The sequence below is a fragment of the Thamnophis sirtalis genome, unplaced genomic scaffold (genome assembly GCF_051295495.1).
Source record: "Thamnophis sirtalis isolate CommonGarterSnake01/CBP01778 unplaced genomic scaffold, rThaSir2_p1.2 scaffold_9, whole genome shotgun sequence".
NCBI classification, from domain to species: domain Eukaryota; kingdom Metazoa; phylum Chordata; class Lepidosauria; order Squamata; family Natricidae; genus Thamnophis; species Thamnophis sirtalis.
Genome location: NW_028261389.1, coordinates 70,681,863 through 70,699,713, shown reverse-complemented (window position 1 = coordinate 70,699,713; position 17,851 = coordinate 70,681,863).

Here is a 17,851-nt window from a genome sequence, read left to right as displayed (position 1 = left end):
AGGAAACAATTGAAAACGTGACAGCTATGGCACAATATATATTATGTCCCTAGATTATAGGTGCAGTTGGCGCTGTAGAAATATATAGAAATGCAAAATTGCAAAGCATGCAATGTCCTGTATAATCTTTTCTGGACAAAATAAAGTATAAAATTGCTCATAATAGAAAGATATTGTGGGAGGGAGTTATACATTTTAACTGTTTTCTATTTATATTTATTTCATTTACTTTATATCTGCATTTATTCCCCCAAAGTGTGGCACTTAATTTCCTCTTTCAAAGTTATGTGATGTACACAGCATGTAATAATCTTATTCTAAAGTGACTGAGCCTAACAGGTTTCTAAATCTCACCATTCCACCTATGTTCTCAAATAGAATTGCAAATATTTACTGCTGGTAAGGAAGGCTGAATGCCAAAAAATTGAGGCCTTTGAACTATGGTGCTGGAGAAGACTCCTGCGAGTCCCTTGGACTGCAAGGCGATCAAACTGTTCAGTCCTAGAGGAGATCAGCCCTGACTGCTCTTTAGAAGGCCAGATCCTGAAGATGAAACTCAAATATTTTGGCCACCTAATGAGAAGGAAGGACTCACTTGAGAAGAGCCTAATGCTGGGAATGATTTAAGGGTGAAAGAAGAAAGGGACGATAGAGAATGAGGTGGTTGGATGGAGTCACTGAAGCAGAAGGCATGAGCTTCAATGGACTCCAGTGGATGGTAGATGGGTGGGTTGCTGTTGGCGTTACTGCTGGTTCACTGCCCCATTTCTATGCCATCCTATTTAAGCACGTTTTCAAGCCAAAGCGCATGCACAGAAGGCATCATTTTATTAACCCACTAGCTGATAAGCTGGCGTTGCCCGGGTATTTTTTTATCCTAATCCATACATTTCTCCTCAAAAATAATCCCTAACCGAACGTTATTCCAAATGTTGGATTTTCCCCTTACCAGAGGGAGCTCCCTTGTGGAGTACTGTGAAGCCATTATCATGGCAACTGTGCTGTACAGTAGATGCCATCTTAAGGCACAACAGGCTGTATCTTAACAGAACACACACACCCCCGAGCGGTGTTATGGGTGTCTCACCCCCACGGAATTTGTTTCCAGAGAGTACGTCATCTGTGTACCAAGTTTGGTTGAAATTGCTCAAGGCGTTCCAGAGTTATGTTGGAACATACACACACAGACAACCATTTTTATATAGATAGATAGATTCAAGGTGCCGAATATGCATAACACTCCTTCCTCTTTCCCCTCCCCCCATAGCTATTTTTGTAGATATAGATAAAGAGATCCAAGCATTGTCAAAGCTGAAACAAAACTCAGAACTCAAGTTACTGCCAAAGGTTGATGAAAATCAAACATTGGCCAGGGTTGGAGCATACCGCCATTAGTACCCTGCCAGTGTGATGCAAAAATATGTCTCCACAACATGGATTTGGTTTCATTTCCTTGAAGGAATCTTCAGCATAATAAAGTGTATTGAAAAGTAAGGCCTCAGTAATTTACACTTGGATCACATCAAGATGTTGACAGCAGCTGAATTGTCCTTCCTGCTGCACTCTTACTAAAAGCATTTGTCTCGTTCAGGGATGACTGTCAGACAGAATTTCTTGTAAATAAAATTAACTGCCCAGAGAATGACAACTGGAAGTCTTTTGACTCTGTGAATAAAAAAAGGGGGTATTGTGATTACATAGTTGTAAGAAAAAACCAAAACTGAATGATGGAACACTGATGCAGTAGTATAGATTTTGGTTATATAGACAAAAAAAAAACCCATCACATATTGACAGCATGTAACCATTAGGATTCTAAGAGATTTAAGAGCTCAAGGCCGCAGGGTTATTTCTGAAGTATCACAATACAGGTAGTCCTCAACTTACGGCTAGAACTGAGCCCTATATATTTATGTTACTAAGTGAGAAATTTGTTAAGTGAGTGTTGCCCCATTTTACGACTTTTCTTGCCACATTGTTAAGTAAACCGTGTTATTTTTCTGTTCTAAGGTAATAAATAATGACTAATAACGAAGTTCTCTAGGTAATAAAAGTAGGTTTAATTTTTAATTGTTTATGTTGTGTTTCAGCCGCCTTGGAAGTTTATGTTGTTTATGTTGTGTTAGCCGCCTTGGAAGTTTTATGTAGAAAAGAAGAAGGTAGGTGACCTGCTTCGTGATGCTAACCACGTTCCTAACCACGAAAAATAATTATCCTGTTATTATTGCCTTTGTGGCTATGTCAACTGAATTATTAATTATGATTTTGGGTCAGTTATTCTGTTAAAGATACAGGTGTTTTTCTGGATTACATCACCAGTCCCAGTGAGAGTTTTGGAACTGCTGGACCTCCTCTAATTCACCCTAGCTTTCCTGTCCTAATGGTGTGTCCCAGGCAGGGGTGGGTTCCTGCCAGTTCTAACCTCTTCTATAGAAGAGGTTCCACAAATCTACAGTGCCGTTTAGAACCGGTTCCAGCTCCCTCCACCCGCCCGTCTGCACATCATCAAGATGAAGAGCAAGAGGAGGAATTCTGGGAGTCTTAAAGGTGTCAAGTTTGAACACCCCTGGGGTTGGGGGTGCAAGGGTCTTGTAACTTGACAGATTTAAGACTTGCGTGCTTCAAATGTCAGAGTTTCTGAGCCAACATTTTGGTTGCTAAGCAAGAGCATTGTTACGTGAGTTTCACCACGTAAGAGTTTCACCACTTTTTACAAGTTGGCCACTCCCACCCGGTCACATGGCTGGCAAGCCACTCCCACAAAGCAGGCCACACCTACAGAAGAGGTTCTAAAATTTTTTGAAACCCACCACCTGTTCCAGGGGTGGGTTCCAGCTTCTGTTACTGTCAGTTTGTTCAGGGATGTGCTGCGCGGGCGCGCTTCACACACATCCACAATGATTAAAAAAAACAAGATTCAATTTTCAATTCAATTTATTGAACTTGTATGCCGCCCTATTCCTGGAGGGAAGATGGCGGTGCTGTAGGCGTCGCCGATAGAACCGGTTCAGGGGCATGGCCGGCTTAGTTACTACCTACTCAGCCAAACCAGGCTGGACCAGTAGGAAACCACCTTTGGTGAGTCCATCTCTACCTTTCCTTCCGCCACAGATTCAAGGCAGGTGCCAATGAATTGAAGATGGGGAGAGTGCAAGGGCTTTCCAAAAGTTGGCATCAAAAAGGGGTAGGGCTTTGAGCATGTGGACACACCCAGGGGTGGGATCCTACCAGTTTAACGACCGGTTCACGCACTTTGCTGCACACGCGTGTACAGTTTACAGAAAACTCACCTTTCGCATTACTGCTGGCAAGGAAAACAGCTGAGGTGCAGCAATCCACTCTGCTACGCTGATCAACTGAGCTCTGGAAAAGGAAATATAGGTGAGTATAGCGCAGGGGCAGGCGGGTGGGCCCACTTCAAAGTTAGAGTGAACTGGCTCTCTCCCAGATGATAGTCGGAGCTACCGGTTCGCCCGAAGCGGTCCGAACCAGTAGAATCTCACCTCCTGGACACACCCACTAGCTTGACGGTTTTTAGGCTCTCCCCTCCTCTCCCCCAGTGATTCTGTTCATTACCTCTACCCACCAAATAAAATCTTTTTTCCCCCTGCAGCTTGAGAACTTCCTCTTGGGCTACTTGGGTTAGCCTACAGGACTCAGTTCTTGGCAATGAAAGCAGGTGAGAACAGCAGCAATTGTGTTACCTGCCCGTCAGGTTTGACGAAGGACTTCCTTTCTGCCAAATGGTAGTCACTGCAGTTTACTATGTATAGTTCCTTCCTACGCTCTCTCTAGTACAGCCAATTTCCCACATCACCACCTTTGGGCGGGGTGGGGGGGAATCTAACTGGGAGCAAAATTGGTCCTTATATCAGATTCTTCAGCAAGTTATTGTACTCGGCAATGTATGAAACCAATGGAGTGGACCTCCAGCTGTCTTTCTTCCTGCAGGAAATCAGGGGAAATGTGATCCAGATAATTGGGTCACCTAAGAATGTCCGGGACTACGTGGCATCTCTTTCTAATTTCTCAGTTAACAAAGCTCTCTTTTGGAACGAGCTGCTATTTGGATCCATTTTCAATATTCAGAAAAGTTTTGAATGAGAGAAATCACAAACCGGGGCAAAAAAATGAAAAGCTCTATTCTTCTGTTGGCGATGATGTTGTCCAAGCAGTACATTAGGAATAGCAAAGGCAAGTTGTCCTTGGCTCCTCTAACTGCCGGCACCGAGAAATATTCAGCGTTGTCTAGGGTTTCAAGTAAAATCTTGCTCACCTGCTTATTTGATGAGTGAAGGATCTGTCAAAAAAGTCGCCGGGTCCTCAGCCTAAAGCAGAAGATGAGCAATGTTGATCCAAGAAGTGCATCAACTTTATATGTTTTTTAAATGATTAATTTATTTCATTTCTCAGATTTCTATCCTGCCTTTTTTATTTTTATAATCATGTAGCCGATAAAACGGCATTGCCCGGGTATTTATTTATAGGAGGAAAATGTTTGGAACATGTAATTTCTAATGTTGGATTTTCCCCCTTACCAGAGGAGCCCCCTTGTGGAGTACTGTGAAGCCGTTATCATGGCAACTCCATTGCACTGTACAGTAGAAGTCATTTTAAGGCACAACAGGCTGTATCTTAACAGAACACACACACCAAGGAGGGTTAGGGGTGTCTTACCTCCCCCACCCAGTATATTTTTCCAGAGAACAAGTCATCTGTGTACCAAATTTGGTTGAATTTGTTCGACACATTCCAGAGTTATGCTGAAACATATACATACACAGCCATTTTTATATATGTATAAAGATATAGATAGATTCAAGGTGCCGAACATACATAATACCCCTTCCTCTTTTTTTCCCACACCCAAGAACAATTCTGTGAGATGGGTTGGGCTGAGAGATACGGACTAGTCCACCTATCCATTTCTGACTTAATTTATTGCTGTATAGGTAGTCCTTATAACCAGGTGTTCAGTGACTGTTACAACAGACCTATCTTTACCACTCAAATTTGAAGTTCTGATGGTTGCTCCCACCACAATCCCGGGCCCAAATTTCAGGTGTTCAGCCACACGGTTACATTGATGGCCATTTGCCTTGACTTGCTGACCACATTTTATAAACAATGGTTGACTTAAGAACTATCGTGCTTGCATAACAACAGATTTGCAAAAAAAAAGTTGTAAAATCATTTAAAAAGCATTTTTCAATTATTACGGTTTACAACTATGATAGGAAGATTCATTATCAAGATTCAGTAGATCACGTGAAGTGTTAATACCACTTTACTTGGAATACTCCATTCAGTTTTAGTTGCCACAATGTAAAAAAGATGTAGAGGCTCTAGAAAGAGTGCAGAGAAGAGCAAGAAAGATGATTAGGGGACTGGAGGCTAAAACATATGAAGAATGGTTGCAGGAACTGGGTATCTCTAGTTTAATGAAAAGAAGAACTAGGGGAGACATGATAGCAGTGTTCCAATATCTCAGGGTCTGCCACAAAGAAGAGGGAATCAAACTATTCTCCAAAGCACCTGAGGGCAGGACAAGAAGCAATAGATGGAAAATAACCAAGGAGAGACACAACTTAGAACTAAAGAGAAATTTCCTGACAGTTAGAACAATTAATCAGTGGAACAACTTGCCTCCAGAAGTTGTAAATGCTCCACCACTGGACGTTTTTAAGAAGATGTTGGATAACCATTTGTCTGAAATTGTATAGGGTTTCCTGCCTAAGCAGGGGGTTGGACTAGAAGACCTCCAAGGTCCCTTCCAACTCTGTTATTCTATTATGTTAAGGACTACCTGAATTCTTCTTGGGGCAAGAGAAGGTCCCAAATGTAGATGGAAACGTATCAAGGAGAGAATCAACCTAGAACTAAGGAGAAATTTCCTGAGGTTGAGAACAACTTGACTCCAGAAGTTGTGGATGCTCCAACACTGGAAGTTTTTAAGAGGAGATTGGACAACCATTTATAGGGCTCCCTACCTGAACAGAGAGCGGGACTGGAAGACCTCTAAGGTTGCTTCCAACTCTGCTAAGCATGTGAATTTTGATCATCTGACATTGGAGAGGCTGCAACGGTCATACAGTAAATACGAAGACTGGTGATCAGTTCCTTTTTTTGCAGTGAAATTGTAACTTTGAGTGGATGGTTACAAGTGCAGAACTTACCTGTACTGTTCTCAGTCGGCTCTGCTCTAAGAGGAAAAAGACATGCCTGCATCTATCAATGATTCCTTATAAGATTTTGGGCAAACCTCAGGCTCTCCCTGCTCCAAGCCTGCCCTAATGTGCAGGGGTGGGCTTCAAAAATTTTAGCAAGGGGTTCTCTACCCTGTTGCTGAATGGGCGTGGCCATGGTGGGCATGGCTTAGTCAGCCTCCTGCACCAGATGGGGCGTTTTTGCCCTCTCTGGGCTTTCCTCAAGCTTCCGGGAGGGCGAAAATGGCCTCCCATGGCTCTGGAGGCCCTCCCGAGGCTGGAAACGGGCTCATTTCCAGCTTTCCTGAACTTCCGGTAGGGCCATTTTTTGTCCCCCCCAAGCCTCCATGCCAGTGGTGGGTTTCAAAAACTGTTCGAACCTACTCTGTGGGTGTGGCCTCCTTTGTGGGAGTGGCTTGCCACCCATGTGACCGGATGGGAGTGGCTTGCCGCCCATGTGACCGGATATGAAGATGCCGACGACACTTGTCAGAACCACCTTAAATTACCTCACACACAGCACTGGCATGCATAAGAATACGATGTAAACTTGTTTTTTAAGAGGCATCTTTCATTTGCATTAAAACAACTTCAACACACGCAATGTTCTGATTGCACCACAAACGCAGTAGTCATCCTTACCTTCCACAGAGGCACTGAGCTTTATAAATAGGAGCATGATAGTGTAGAATAATCATATCCAAGGACCAGTGGTGGGTTTCAAAAAAATTTGGAACCTCTTCTGTAGGTTTCCTGCTTTCCGGGTCCACTGGTGGAATCTCTTCTAGTTTAGTTTAGTTTAGTTTAGTTTATTTGTCTTGTATGCCGCCCACTCCCAAAGGACTCCGGGCGGTTCACAATAGACAAGGGAAGGGGGATAAATAGACAAAGACAACAGACAACACTTTAAAAACGCAACATTCACAATTTCCGTGGGGCTGGATGTTTCACAAGCCCCCTGGCCTGCTGGAGCAGCCAGGACTTCGATAGATTTGATGAACCGGTTCTACCGAATAGGTGCGAACTGGTAGGAACCCACCTCTGGTGTGGGGCCTCCTGGGATCAGAGGGGCGAGGTGGGTGGGGCCAGCCAGGAGTGGGATTTGGGGGGTTCTCCAAACTGCGGAGAATCGTACTTAGAGGTTCTCCCGAACCCCTGCGAATGCCCAGCAACCCACCCCTGCTAATGTGTCTGAATGGTTCTTAAAGGACAGTGCCAAAACTGGACATATCTTCACAATGGAATCTGAGCGAGGCCGACTCCATTTATTCTGATGTTACACCTGGCCCTTCTGTCTATTTTAGGGGGAAATTTGAACGCTCTCGTTCTTTACCTTGTGGAATCAGAGACCTCTTTGGGTGGCTTAGCCGCCCCCTCCTCGAAACAATCCTTATGATGGATAATTTGCTGTTTCAAGGAAAAGTGTAACAGGGGAAGAAAGGCAATGCGGTTTTTTTTCTCTTTCTTTTTAAAAGCGCAGCTGAGTGTTTACTTTAAAATCAAATAATGCCGTTTGAAATTCCAAATAAAAAGGAAGTTTGGTATCTAAATCGCTCTACCCCAACTCAAAAAATAGTAATATGAATTAATGATTGACCCGAGGTTTATTCATCTGTTTGCTCAGGTATTCATAAAAATGCATCGTTGCCTTAGTAACCAGTACATCATACAGATTTTCGTCTATCCTTGATCTAAAGTGCTCTCTCTCAAAGAAAAGCATACAGTTTCTCATGAGAACGCATTCCCCCTTTCTCTCCCCCTTTTGTTTGGAAAGGAAGAAGTAATGAATTGGCTTGTCTTTAATGGGGCCATTTTGATCTTTTCTCGCCTCTGCAAATAGTCTCTGACAGAGAAACGTTGTGTAGTTCCTTTCTGCGGGTTTCTGAAACATTGGAACAGCGCCATCCTATGCAGTGGTGGGTTCCGGATTCCGTTCCAACCAGTATGGTTGGAACGGCTGCGGAGTCACCCACATGTCAAATGATGCTTCCGCTAGCCTCCGCGATGCTCCAGTTGCTCAGCGGAGCATCGCGCAGGCGCTATACGTGCCATGTGTGTGCACGGAAACACCGACAACTTTAAAACTCGGTAATCCTATGCCACCACTGATCCTATGCCTGAAATTTGGAATGTCACTGGATTATTGGAAGTATATTTCCTGCTCACTACACTTGGAAGTGAAATTCCAGTGTAAACGGAGGTCTTTCCTTGTTTTCATAGAGTGGGGTTTGGGTTGTGTGTTCCTAGCCACCATCTTGACTTTCCTGATGCACACAAACCATGGATGCCTCTTGATTTCATCAACTTCTCTTCTCACAGATGTATGTTATTTGTGTACAGCAAGGAAACTTTCGAGATATGTACTGCACTGCAGTTCTGCAGGCTAACTCACTGCCACTGCCAGGAGTTCAATCCTGACTGGCTCAAGGTTGATTCGGTCTTCCATCCTTCCAAGATAGGTAAAATGAAGACCCGGATCACTGGGGGAAACATGATCACTCTGTAAACCACTTCTGAGATCCTAACTGGTGTATTGTGAGACTGATTAAAATAACCCATCCTCTGACATGGTCATTGTATGTCCTGGTTGTATTCAGAGGTGTCCACAGGACACGGTCAAAGTCAAGGTGGAGGCCACAACAAATGTGATTAAAGCAGTACCACATACATAAGAAATATGTGGAGCTCCATTGGCACCCCAATTGTGGGTGCATTTGCATTTTTGTGAACTCATCTCCAAATCATTTGGCAACATCAATATGGTACTCCCTGGTTTGATTTTTTTTTAAGTCCTCAGATTGTATCACAGTCTTTCTTTTTATTCCTATTTGCTAGCAGATTTTTAGACACAACCCTTAAACACAACCACAGTCACTCCGTGCACGCGCGGAAATGTATGACTAGTTTTTCTTTTTCTTTCTTTTTCTCTTTTTTTCCTAATTACTTGCATTGGGATTATCCCAGGAGTGGGTTTCTCACCCCGTTCCAACCGGTTCGGTTGGAACGGGGCCGGCGGCGTCCTCATGCATGCACGCAGTGCACGCATGCGTACTAGCGTCTGTGCGATGCTCCAGCTGCTCCTGGAGGATCGTGCAGGCGCTGTATGCGTCCTGCGCATGCGTGGAAGCGCAGAACTCGTCAAAACCGGGTAAGAAACGCGGGTGGGCGGATGGACCCTTTGGCGTTCCCAGAAGTTACTTACTTCAGGGTACGCCGACCAACCGGTTCGCGGGGACCACCGTGAACCACCTGAAACCCACCCCTGGATTATCCTTTATGCTATTTATGTTGTTTGTATTTTTTTGTCATGGATTGCAGCAATGAGGCTAAAACCATTTTCGTTGTATACATGATGTACAATGACAATAAGGGCTATACCAGTGATGGCGGTGCTCTGGCACATGTGCATTCTGGTTTGGCACCGGATACTGAAACCAGAACGCACATGTGCCAGAGCACCGGAAACCCGAAGACCAGATGGCCAGCAGCCACGCCCACAGAGAAGGCTCTGCGTGCCACCTCTGGTATGCGTGTCATGGGTTCGCCATCACAGGATTATACTATACTATAGAATAACAGAGTTGGAAGGCACCTTGGAGGTCTTCTAGTCCAACCTCTGCCTAGGCAGAAACCCTACACCACTTCAGACAAATGGTTAGCCAACATCTTCTTTAAAACTTCCAGTGTTGGAGCATTCACAACTTCTGGAGTCAAGTTGTTCCACTGATTCATTGTTCTAGCTGTCAGGAAATTCCTCCTCAGTTCTAAGTTGCTTCTCTCCTTGATTAGTTTCCACCCATTGCTTCTTGTCCCACCCTCAAGTGCTTTGGAGAATAGCTTGACTCCAGTGGTGGTTCCTATCGGTTCAGACTGGTTTCGCCAAATTGGTAGTGGTTTGGCGGCCTGGGTCACTGGAACTGGCAGCGACCCAGGCCTGCCATTCCTCCAAATCTTGTTTTTTGGTTCTATGCATTTCCAGAACAATTATAATTACACATGAGCAAACTGGCAGTAGTGCCTGCTGGAACCCACCCCTGGTTGACTCCTCTTCTTAGTGGCAGCCCCTGAGATGTTGGAACCCTGCTATCCTGTCTCCCCTAGTCCTTCTTTTCATTAAACTAGACATACCCTGTTCCTGCAACCGTTCTTCATATGTTTTAGCCTCCAGTCCCCTAATCATCTCTTGCTCTTCTAGCTTCTTACATGTTTTGTTTTCTCAAAGGGAAGATCATTCCAGGAAGGGCTATTCTTTCCTGAATGAAGATTGTTGAAAATGAAACTGGAAGAATGCATTGCTGATCCTACATTCCTGTGGTCAACACTGATACAAATGTGTAACTTACTTTGCTTATATTTTGAAGTATAATTTTGCCTTTGTTCTCCTCTGTGTTTGTGAGCATATGTGAACAGACAGGAACTAAAATCACCATCGTTGTGTGTTTGACTTAGATAAAAGTACCAGTATCTTCAGGCTGTTTGCCATCCTACACTTCAGATTCCTCAACCTCTCGTTGCCAAGGAGTTTCCTAAGGGATATTTTCAAGCATGATGACTGTGAAGCCACGCTATCAAAGAATTTAGCAGCAGTCTGTCCTCTGTAAAATATCCAATAATTTGCACACACAAAAAAATTGACAAAGAAAGGAAACCTCAGCATGGCTGATCTGTAGTCTGAATCGACATTGTTGTGTTTTCTTATTCCCCCTATCTAAAAACTTTCATAAGTGTCCAGAGTGGCCCCGCCCACCTGCCCCAGCTCTATGGCATCCAATTTAGGCACTTTTTTTTCGTGACCCGTCAAAACCGCGCTCGACTAAGCTGCGCCCGATTAAACCGCGTCGCTGATGTCATCAACAGGGCAACAACAGCCAGCGCGGAGAAAGAAGGGCGCTTTAAATAGCGCTTTGAAAGCAAGCCGATTCAACTTAAGGTAAGGGTTAGGGTTAGGGTTAGCTTTAGGGTTAGGTTAAGGGTTAGGGTTAGGGTTAGGGTTGGTTAAAGGTTAGGATTAGGTTTAGGGTTAGGTTAAGGGTTAGGGTTAGGGTTAGGGTTAGGATTAGGTTTAGGGGGGTTAGGTTTAGGTTTAGGGGTTAATTTTAGGTTTAGCGTTTACAGCGCGCTTCTGTCTCTGCGTTGTTGTCGCCCTGTTGATGACGTCAGCTACACGGTTTTGTCGAGCGCGGTTTAGTCGAACGCGGTTTTGTGGTGGAACCCTTTTTTTAGCCAAAGCGCATTCCAGCGGGGTCTCACATTTGCAAACCGGTAGGGAAGGTAAGTGATACCACCCCTGGTCACATCCCCATGCTGTAGGTTTTCCCACCCTATTCTGCTTCACTGGCTGTTCTTGTCGAAATAAAGATACTCATTAGGTAATGACACACCGTATATATTTCCTAAAACACACCAAGTATAAAAGAAGCAAACATCTGTTGCTTTTGGCTAAAGCTACTCATTAATTATCTTTAAAAGGCCACACAAAACCTTCAATTCTGTAGAACGACCTTGTTAAAAAAAAAAGGAAAACAAAAGGTTGTATGCTTTTCAACATATTCTCACAATACGAAGGAAAAGTATTTTATTTCTTTTTTAAGTTATAAACGAATGTTGTAAAAGCCCAGTTAAGGCAATCAATATGGGGAAAAAAGGCCAGGACTTCAGCTGCACAGCTGTAACTGCCATCAACTTTCTTTTCTTTCCTGCTGGAAAGTTTGCGTTATATGTATGTCTAGCAATCTGCAGATTTTGTGTTATTACATGAGTTGACAAATTATATATTAAGTCACTGTAGGCCAGGGGTGTCAAACTCAAGACCCAGTTTGAGGGAGTGGCAGGTCGCTGACGGTTCCAGCAACCCAGGCCGCCAAACCACTACCGGTTCGGGCGAACCGGTCTGAACCGATAGGAACCCACCACTGGTATACAGGTCCTCAAGGCAGATTGGTAGCAATTGTTCTTTTTGCAGTTCCAATTATTCGTTGAAATCTATGTTTGTCTTGTTTGGTTGCCGAGCCAAACCAGACAGTTATAGAAGCGCAGATGAACTTGCAATCTTTAAATTAAGACAGGATTCTCAGTTTAATTTCATTTCTGAAGCATTAAGCTGCCAAAAGTTCATATCATAAGTGACATGAGTTTCATTATAGCCAAATGAATGCTTGCTTCAAAAAAAAATACTTGACATTCATTTTCTTATCAAATGAACCATGTTTTTTTAAAAAGCTTGTTCACACTGGAGAGCCAAATTCTACTCTAATTTCTAAATACTAGATGAAGCAACTGTCCACAATGAAGATATCATCTAGTATTTTCTGGTTAAATCTTCTTTGAACCCATACAGTGTGTTCAAAACCTGAAATACATTTAGGGAATTATGAAGATGTTATCCATTATACTGAAGCCTTTTTGTTATTATTACAAAATCTGCCCCAGATTTTGGCAAAGCAGTTCAGCTACTACAGGGTATAATTTGAAGTTACTCTTCATTTGTGGACAGGTGGTTTTTCTTACCAATTCTGAGGTCAGGAATGGGACAGTGGAAGGAATGATGTACTCAAATTGGCAATACCTTCTCTGGCCAGCTTTGGGATTCATGTGGAATATGCCTCATCCTTAAACATAAGGGTAAAAGTGACTTTTATTGGACAACTATTATCTCCGTAAATAAATAGTGTTACAGTCTTTGGAGTATCTTTCGTTCCTGATGTCCATCAGAAGATGATTTGTGTCTTAAACTAGCTTTAATGTTTTCTGCTGTTCATCTAATGGTTTTACTAGCATAAAGATTTTTTAGATTATTGTTTTATATATATTAGCTTTTTAAAATATATGTGTGTGTGTGTATACAAACACACACACACACACACACACACACACACACACACACACACACACACACATATATATATATATATATATATATATATATATATATATATATATATATATATATATATATATATATATATATATATATGTTGTATTTGTGCTGATAAATAAATAAAGGGAGATTTATCAGCACAAATATAACAAATGTAACAAAAAGGCAACAGTAAAAATATTGGGTTTCTGTCTGGACGGTCTCTTGTGACGAGCCGAAGGACAGAGAATGGAAGTAGTGATCTTCCTCCCATATTTGGGCATACTGGGGGTTGTGTATATATATATTCTAGAATAGAATAGAATGGAATGGAACAGAACAGGACAGAATAGAACAGAATAACAGAGTTGGAAGTGACCTTGGAGGTCTTCTAATCCAACTCCCTGCTTAGGCAAGAAACCCTGTACCATTTCAGACAAATGGCTATCCAACATCTTCTTAAAAACTTCCAGTGTTGGGGCATTTACAACTTCTGGAGGCAAGTTGTTCCACTGATTAATTGTTCTCACTGTCAGGAAATTTCTTCTTAGTTCTAGGTTCCTTATCTGTTTGATTAGTTTCCACCCATTGCTTCTTGACTTGCCCTCAGGTGCCTTGGAGAATAGCTTGACTCCCTCTTCTTTGTGGCAGCCCCTGAGATGTTGGAACACTGCTATCATGTTTCCCCTGGTCCTTCTTTTCATCAAACTAGACATACCCAGTTCCTGCAACCGTTCTTTATGTTTTAGTCTCCAGTCCCATAATCATCTTTGTGGCTCTTCTCTGCACCCTTTCTAGAGTCTCAATGTCTTTTTTACATCGTGGCGACCAAAACTGGATGCATTATGCTGGTTTATGTCTTTAATTAAAATATGAGTGACTGATTCATAGGTCAAATCAACCTTGGTGTGAGTCCTGTATGCTAGGCTCTGCTGCCATCATTCCTTCTTTCTGATCAACTCAACCATTGAGGCTGGAGTTGTTCTGACCGAGGCTTCCCAAAAGTATGAAACAATTCTTTGTCCAGGCAAAACCCCTTTTTATTAATTTACAGTGAATTCTGCTCATTCACAGCCAGCAAAGTCTTTCAAAGGAGGATTTACGCTCACAGACCTTTTCTGGCTTGGAGAGCTGCCAGGCCGATATCTGCAAAATTTGGCAAGAGTCACGAACCAATTAAGAGAACTAATTGTCTCCTGCAATCTCCACTCCCCTTTCACTCCTCTTTTATTTCCTCTGGGAGGGGCCATTCATCGTACACCTGTGGCCTTACTCCCAAGTCCACCCCTTTATCTTTAGCTGTTCCCTTCGTCTGGCCAATTAGATCGCATAGATTAGGCCTCCTCCGAGTTCCATCTGCCAGTCAGTGCCGACTGGCAACTACACGGAGGAGAGCCTTTTCAGTAGTAGCTCCGACCCTTTGGAACGATCTCCCCGTGGAGATTCGTACCCTCACCACCGTCCAGACCTTCCGCACAGCCCTTAAGACCTGGCTAGCCCGTCAGGCCTGGGGATAAAGATAATTTGTCCCCACCCGAATGATGAATGAATGTTGCTTACCATTTTACTTTTATGTATTGTTTGTGTCTATTGTCTGTACCCTCCCTTCCTTATTTTGTGTAAGCCGCCCTGAGTCCCCTTAGGGAAAAGGGCGGCCTATAAATACTAATAAACAAACAAACAAACAAACTCTGCACATGCACACACTGGGAACAGGCTCCAGCTGTTCGTCTGCTTCACTGATGTCTGACTCTTACAACAGCTGATAACTGACATACAGCCCTGTCCCCCTCTCGGCCTCCAACACAGAGCCCTCATCAGAGCCTTTCCCGGACACCAGGATTGGCCTATGTTCCTCCCCAACCTCCTCACTGTCCGAATCTGCTGCCAGATCCTCTGGCTGCTGGCGGTCCACAACAGGAGTATGGCATGAACCAAAAAAAATGTACAGATAATGTGGCCAAAGCAGTAAGTCCAAGTCCATGGGCATCCCCTTAGTAGCAACTGCAATACCCTTCCTTGGTTGTGTAATTATTGGCGTGTGTAATTGTTTCAAATCAAATATAGCCTTGATGCATATCAATATTTTCCTCTTGTAGGCATGTTTTTTTAAAAATTAATTTACTTGTTTTGGCATACAGTGCGATGAAGGCACTCAGCCCAGTAAACTTTAAAGCAGCCACTATTCTTAGAACATCAAGGCCAAGCTGTTGGCAAATGTCAAATAATATATTAAAACTATATTTATTTTCTAGGAATGTATTATTTTCAATGTCTTTTTCCTATTTAATCCAGCGAAGAAGAAAGGGAAGAAATGGCTATAACTTGATTATGAGTAACCCCAAGATGTAATGTTTCTATCCTCAGTCAAAAGCTTTCCAAGTCAAGCAGATGTACATATTAAAATAAATAAGCAAGCATGTAATTTGCAAGTTAGAAAACCTAATGGAATAAGTGAGGAGGAGAGATTTTCCTCTATAAACAGACCTTCCCCGTGTAAACTGGTTTTCCCCAGACTAATTTTCTCCAGGGGTGTTGGGATTAAACCCTCCTAGAATTCCCAACCAATGACAGAAATTTAAATTTGAAAATGGCAAATTGTTTAAAATTGAAAAGCAGAAAGGATGTGGATGATTATTTCAAAAGGTCAGAAGGATCTAGAACAGTGTTTCTCAACCTTGGCAACTTGAAGATGTCCGGATTTCAACTCCCAGAATTCCCCAGCCAGCGAATGCGTATTCTGGGAGTTGAAGTCCGGACATCTTCAAGTTGCCAAGGTTGAGAAACACTGATCTAGAAGTTCAATTTAGTTTGGATTTGCAGAAAATGCTTTTCATGTTCAATCTGTTAAAATGGGTTTGCTAGTTTCACAATCCTCCCAAACCAAATTACTCCACAGGTAGAGAAGGTAAGATCATAATTTGCCCTGTATAGATTTTTTTTTTTGTTCCTGGGGAGGAAAGCTATGGCAAATCTAGACAGCAGACTAAAAAGCAGAGACATCACCCTGTCAACAAGAGTGTGTATAGTCAAGGCTACAGTTTTCCCAGTTGCAATGTAGGGCTGTGAAAATTGGACCATAAGAAAGGCTGCGTGCCAAAGAATGGAGACCTTTGAACTCTGGTGCTGGAAAAGATTCCTGTGAGTCCCTTGGACTGCAAGGCGATCAAAACAGTCAGTCCTAGAGGAGATCAACCCTGTCTATTCTTTAGAAGGCCAGATCCTGAAGATGAGACTCAAATACTTTGGCCACCTAATGAGAAGGAAAGACTCCCTGGAGAAGAGCCTCATTCTGGGAAAGATGGAGGGCAAAAGAAGAAGGGGATGACAGAGAATGAGGTGGCTGGATGGAGTCACCAAAGCAGTCGGCATGAACTTAAATGGCCTCCAGAGGATGGTAGAGGACAAGAAGGCCTGGAGGAACGTTGTCCATGGGGTCACAATGGATCGGAAACAACTTCACAACTAACAGCTACATAGATTTTTAAATTGGGTTCATTGCCTCCAGAACATGATTTCACTGATGGAAATCCACAGAATAATGATGCCCTTAATCCCTCTCTAAGACTCTCTCTTCTAGATCAGTGTTTTTCAACCATGACATGACAACTTAAAAATGCATCAATTTCACTCTCAGAATTCCCTAGCCAGTAATTCTGGGAGCTGAAGCCTACAATGTTCCAGTTGCCAAAGTTGAGAAATATTGATCTAGATATCTCCCATTTTTCCTCTAGGTAGGAAAGGCCATACACTCATTTAAAAGAAAATGCTGCAGATTATTTTTTTAATGTTGCAATCAAATGGCATATTATCATGAGAAAAGTTAAATACATGTAAAACGTGCGTGTGGATAGGCATTTCAAAAATCACAGGGTCATTTTTGTTGTTCAACAGACTGGAAGCTAATAGTAGAGTAGTTCCAGCCCTCTCTTTTTAGGAAACCTTTAGGAAAATAGGGACATGGTGGCTCAGGGGCTAAGCTGCTGAGCTTGTCAATCAGAAAGGTCGGCAGTTCGATGGTTCGAATCCCTAGTGCCGCGTAACGGAGTGAGCTCCTGTTACTTGTCCCAGCTTCTGTCAACCGAACAGTTTGAAAGCATGTAAAAATGCAAGTAGAAAAATAGGGACCACCTTTGGTGGGAAGGTAACAATGCTCCGTGCACCTTCAGCATTTAGTCATGCCGGCCACATGACCACGGAGATGTCTTCAGACAGTGCTGGCTCTTTGGCTTTGAAATGGAGATGAACACCACCCCCTGGAGTCAGGATTGACTAGCACATATGTCAAGGGGAACCTTTACTTTTACCTAGGGACTATTAGTGAGAGAAAGTATGAACTTTTAGCTAAGACATTTCCTCGCCCTTCAAAAAAAAAATGTTTCATTGGGATGGTCTGAAAAAGCTTGGAAATGTGGTCAACCTGAAGAAGTCTTACTGCTTCATTAGGAACTGGATGAATTAAAAGGGATTCCATGTTTACATTGTCCTCTTCATGCTTTTGTGAACCTCAACCATTCTCCTAGCATTGTTTCTTGACTTATGGCCACAACCTGACAGCAACGTTGACCCAGACACATTAAGAAATGTCTATCGTTTCCATATTCACACTACTTAGCCATTCATCTAAAATTACTCATTTCCCATTTGTGAACGCTTTCTGCTTCTTTAAACTGACAAGAATCATTTAATTAAGTTGATCATCCATGGATACTTAAAAAACCCCAAGAAGTCTCTTACAGAGGTGGTATTCAGCCAGTTCAGACCGGTTCGGGCGAACCGGTAGCGGAAA